We start from the raw sequence: 6,000 nt of genomic DNA on the forward strand, positions 1-6,000 counted from the left end.
TTTTTCCGGCTATCTCGTTGTCTTTAGACAGCCCTCTTACCCCACTAACACTGCTTTCTAAGATTACCCTTCTGCCAGACCTTGCCCACAGCATGGACCCAAAAGGCTCAGCTATTTCCCTGCTGGGTGACCTTGGCCAAATCTGTCTACCACTCTGGGCCTCAGTTCCTTTGTTGCTAGCGAGAGAGAACTGTGCCAAATGCACGTGAAAATCTGTGATTCCCCAAGACCCTCTTTGTTATACTAGAACAGGGCTGTCATCCTTCTCGGGGGAAGGTTTGTGATTGAGGGGCCTTGGGAGGAGGGCGTGTGGGCTGCTGGGGCTCCCTGCGGGGCTGGGAAGGCAGGTTGGAGGAGGAGGTGGTGGCTGCGAGCTGGGCCTGCTTCCTGAAGGGGATCCTTCATCGCATCACACAGCCAGCCTGGGATGGGTCACGGAAGGCCTGGGCCTCAAAACCGCTCCCAGGCCAATCATTTGGGCCTCAAGGAATGTCTGCCATGAAATATGACCACCCAAAAAGACCTGTCGGCCCCTCAGCTGTTCTCCAAGGTGACAGTAACACGGGTGCGTCTGCAAAGACGCCGCTTCACTGCTTCTGCAACTGAGGGCAGCCCCGGCCGCATCAACTCCTCCCCGTGAAGCCGGTGCGCCCGCGGAGGCACGTGACTGCATGCTTTTCCAGGGAATTCGTTCAGTATCTTCCATGTCAGTGATCTCTGCGAGAAGCAGGAAACTGTTTTCCCGTCTCATTCACATAACAGATAAGATGAGAAATGAGCTGCCGGAGGAGAAACCTGGGGGCCGTGCATTTCATCACAACACAGAAGACTCTGCTGCAGTCGCGCCGCCTCTGAGCGTGCCTCCGGGAGCATGTGCACGCGTCACGCTTTCTCCTTTGGGAGCCCACCCGTCGCAGCTTCACCCCCTCAGATGTTTCCTTTGTGTTTTCCCCTCCGACCCTCCCGAAGGTTTTCCCAGCCCGGAGACACGGGGATCTGCAGAGTTTTGTGGCCACTTAAAAAGTTGCCTCCGGGCCACCATAGGGACCCCCTCTGCCGAGACCCCTTCCCACGCCTCCACCTCGTGAGGGTCCAAACCCTGCACCTCAGGCGTGGTGCTCGCGCCAGCAGCATGGGCATCACCCGGCTGCTCCTTAGAAAAGCAGCCCCTGCGGCCCCACCGCGCGCTTCCCGAGCCAGAGCCGGCATTTCACCACGATTCCCAGGTGTTTCACTCCTATGCACGTTCAAGTTCGAAGATCACCGATCTCAAAAAGCGAAAATGGATTTTGCAAATCCAGGAGGTGAGGAACTGGAGATACAGCCTCCCGCCTGACGTTCAGGGCTTCCGAGCGCATCCCCCGCCCAGTTACTCTCTGGGATGGCGGCTAGGCTGCTGCTCTGCGTTTTCACCCACCAGAGACAACAGAGCGGAAGAGGCGGCGCGTGTGTGCGCACGTGGCAAGCGCCCTTGTCTAAGCACCCACGCCCCAAATGCCCTGGAGTCCTAGGAGGGAAGGGGCTCTGATCCTCTCACACGCACAAGGAGGGGGTAGGCACGTGCCTTCAGGTTTCTCTCTCCCTTGACTGCCTTCTTTACAGCTGTGCCTAAAGCTTTGAGGAAACCGCTGGGGGAGTGGGTGGTAGGGATGTGAAGACAAGAGCAGAATTGGATTAGTGAGACGTTCAGGTTAGAGGTGAGGGCTCCTTGCTGCCTGGGTGTATTGGAGGTAGGTGCTGTGTTGGTTTGCTAGGGCTGTCCTAACAAAGCACCACCAACTGGGCAGCTTAAACAACAGAAACTTACTCTCTCACAGTTCTGGAGGCCAGAAGGCTGAGATCAAGGTGTGGGCAGGGTTGGTTCTTTCTGGAAACGGAGGGAAGATCTGCTCCCTGCCTCTCTCCTAGCTGCTGCAGTTTGCTGGCCATCTTTGGCATTTCCTGGCTTGTAGATGCAGCACAGCAACCTCTGCCTTCATCTTCACGTGGCATTCTCCCCGTGGGCCTGTGTCTGTGTCTAAAGTTCCCCCTTTTATAAGGATATCAGTCAGATTGGATTAGGGTGCACCCTAATGACCTCATTTTACCTTGATTACCTCTGCAAAGATGCTCTTTTTAAATAAGGTTAACTTCTGAGGTACTGAGGGTAAGGACTCCAGCATCTTTTATGGAAGGGGTGGCACAGTTCATTCCCTGACGGACATAAATGTAAGGACTCCATGTAAACTGCACCTCATGTCGCTGCGAGAGGGGAACTTTTCCTGCTCAGTCCTCCCCTCTTTTTGGAAGCTTCTGGGATGAAGAAGGTAGACTCGGTCAAGAGGATGGCATTGGCAGTGTAGCTGGAAGAAAGAAAGTGTAGCCAAGTCAGGCTTTTTGTTGTTGTTGTTGTTGTTTAATGTTTAGAAAACTAAAGAAAGGGAAATCAATTATGGGGCCTACCTGAATTTTATTTCCTCACCAAAAACCAAATTACTCAGCAAACTTATCGCTTGCTATTGCAGGCTTTGGTATTAAAGAAAACAATCAGGCGGGCAGGATTAATCTCTGACAGCTGCCTTATCTTTAACTTGCACCTTTGTTATTTTCTGATGAGCTTCTCCTTTTTTGCTGCCACGTTGTACCATACCTCACTGGTTCCTTTCATTTTATCATCAGGCAAGAGCGGAGGACCTTTCAGTTTATTAAAAAACCTTTATTTGTGAAGAACAAAGAAGGGGAGGGGAAAGGCAAACAATGAGGTCAGACAATCTCCTTCCTGCCAGGAGTCACTCACCTGTTATTTAGAGTGTTATCAGTTAGGGGAGACTTGCATCGTGGAAAATGAGGCTGTGACAGGCTGTTCGGTTACACACACACACACACGCGCACACACACACACACACACACACACACACACACACCCAAATCTGACTGACGTACATCAACCTCCACAAAAGGTCCTTGACTGGCGAAGCAGCGATATTTTCTTTTGTTTCTGAGCTTCTAAGAAAAAAAGCCTAACAAGCCAATCCCTGCCTCCACTGCGGGCCCTCCCCACTTTCTCCTTCAATGCAGCCGAGGCTTCCTGGAAAGGATAAAGCCCTGGGCATTTTAGTGACCATTTAACATGTCCAGTGTGAGCTGGGAGCAACCTGGTTGGCTGTCATGGGAACTCAAGTATCTCTTATGCATCTTATTAGCTGTTTATTAATTTGGGGATCAATTTTTGGCACACACTGCTGATTTCTGTTTGGAAGGGCAGGTGCATGCGTACCATCATTTGTTAGGTGGCTGAACCTGTGCTTTGTCACGGCTTCATGAATTGGCAAGAATGTTGCAAATCCCCTAATCCCTCCGTACCTCAGTTTCCTCCTGTCTAAAATGCAGGGGCTTCAACAAGATGGTGTTGAAGACCCTGGCAGTTTCTAATACTCTGCATTCTTGACCCATTTTACAGCAGAACTCCTTCCAGGTAAGGGCACGTTGAAGTCTGACCACTGTATTTGCCGCTAATTAGCAGCGTGGCCCTGAGCAAGGCACTTAAGCCTCTCTGAGGGCTGGAGATGATGCTCGCTATGGTCTCACAAGGATCTGTGCGTCTATGAAGTGACTATTGATCTCTTGTTCTACATGACAGGGAGCAAATCAAAGACATTCAAGGTTCAGCTTATACCTACCGCTTATGTCCTCCATCCAGCAGGCAAGGTGCATTCACTTTTTATTGCTGCATAACAGGCTTCCACAAATTCTGGCCATGGTTTCTCTGGATTGGAAGTCCGGGCATGGGTCAGCTGGGTCCTCTGCTCAGGGTCTCGCAGGCTGAAAGCAGGGTGTCGGCCAGGGCTGTGATCTCATCTGAGGCTTGGGTCATCTTCCAAGCACATCCAAGTTGCTGGCAGCGTTCACTCCCTTGCAGTTTAAGACTGAGGTTCCTGTTTTCTTGCTGGCCCTCAGCGCCCAGAGGCTGCCTGTAGTGCCTGGTCATGTGGCCCCCTGAGGCAGGTCACAGCATGGCCCTCATCTTCTTCCAGGCCACCGTGAGAAGATCTCTCTGATGCTTCATCTTCTTTTAAAGGCTCCTCTGATGAGGTCAGGCCCTCCCAGGATACCCCCCCTTTGGCACTAGTGTGATATCCCACCAAGTTCCCTGGTCCCATCCCTGCTCCAAGGGAGAGGACTATACATGCACGTCACCTCGGGGGCCATCTTAGAATCCCACATACCACCCAAGTCTCCAAATTCTCTACTGACTTTTCTCTAGGATCCATCACCCCCCATAACTAGCTTTAACATTTTTCTCCTGTGTGTTTGGCGGTGGGGCAGACCCATTTGGGGAAGGGGCAGAACTCTTTAACTTTTGTTTGCTCTGCTCACTCCACTGAAGAAATGGGAAATACATGTTACGGTGTGCCTAACAGCTCCTTGGAAAGACCTCGAGGGTATTATTGCCCTCCAGTGACAGTAGGTGAGCCTGCGGGAATGGCTGTCAGTTGGGTGGAAGAAGACATGCCACCGGGCACAGCCAGGGATGTTGGGTGACCTCAAAGCCAGGTTGGAAATCTGCTTCTCTGCACTTAACAGGTCTTAGTCAGTGACCTTGAACCCTACTGCCTCCTCAATTTTTTCTGCCTCTAATTTCCTGTGTAACTGATCCCAATTTAGAAGCTCAAATTGGACCTTCTGGTTTTTTGACCTTGTTTCCTGTTATTTTTGCCTCTACTTTAATCCAGATCCTAATCTCTGAGGTTTTGACCTCCCCAGTAACCTTACTGGATTCTTGATTTCTCCCCTGCCGGCATTTGATTCTATCTTTGAGTTTGAGCTGGACCCTGTCCGTCCTATAATTAGCTTTGGCAACTCAGTGAGACGACCCCAATCCCTTGTCCTAATAAAGACCGTTGTGGGCCTGTGTGTCCCCTGCTTGGCCATAGTGGGCTCTGATGTATGACCCTGATCCTCTGTCTCCTCTCCCCTGCACCCCACTCCCTCTCTCTCCAAGAGGGAGAATCTTTAGGAAGTGAGTTTGAAAAGATATGGAAAGGTGCCAGCTTCTCAGCCTAACATGCTTCTATAAACTCTCGTGAACTTGCTCACAGCCTCTGGGCTGAGATCAAGGGTTATGTCCTTTCTCTGGGGACTGTTGTCCTGGCCTTACCGAGAGCACAGAGGTCTGGATCTAATGACAGAGGTCTTTTGTAGCCCAAAGAGAGGAAGCTACTCTCTATCTTTAGCAAGAAACACACACACACATGCATACATATACACACACAGAGGCAACCAAAACCTTGTAATGAGATACCACTTCACACCCATTAGGATGATAATTATTAAAAACAAAAAACACCACATAGCCATTTATGTGTGTGCTCTGAAAGCTCACAATATGCAGATTATGTACTATATTACAGAGACATAGAATTATTCTGGAAAAATGCCATATTTTAGTTCAGGACACCCTACCAAAAGGATAAAAGTTGATGGGAGGGGCTTCCCTGGTGGCGCAATGGTTGAAAGTCCGCCTGCCGATGCAGGGGACACGGGTTCGTGCCCCGGTCTGGGAGGATCCCACATGCCGCGGAGCGGCTGGGCCCGTGAGCCATGGCCGCTGGGCCTGCGCGTCCGGAGCCTGTGCTCCGCAACGGGAGAGGCCACAACAGTGAGAGGCCCGCGTACTGCAAAAAAAAAAAAAAAGGTGATGGGAGAACATCAAACTGTGTACGTTCTTTCCAGCAAGGTGGCACCATATGCAGTTGTATTTATTTCATATTTAATAATCAAATACACCAGCAGCATCCTACGTAAAGCATAGTGCCCTGTGTTCTTAGGGTCAATTTTTCAAACATGGGAAAAGTTTATTTTGAATGCCAAGAATTGCCTAACCTGCTCTTCTCTTACAGAAGATGTTTAAGAGGATATAAAAATGACACCGAGGGTTTCCCTGGTGGCTCAGTGGTTGAGAGTCCGCCTGCCGATGCAGGGGACGCGGGTTCGTGCCCCGGTCCGGGAAGATCCCACATG

This window comes from Physeter macrocephalus, chromosome 18 (assembly GCF_002837175.3).
Source record: "Physeter macrocephalus isolate SW-GA chromosome 18, ASM283717v5, whole genome shotgun sequence".
NCBI classification, from domain to species: domain Eukaryota; kingdom Metazoa; phylum Chordata; class Mammalia; order Artiodactyla; family Physeteridae; genus Physeter; species Physeter macrocephalus.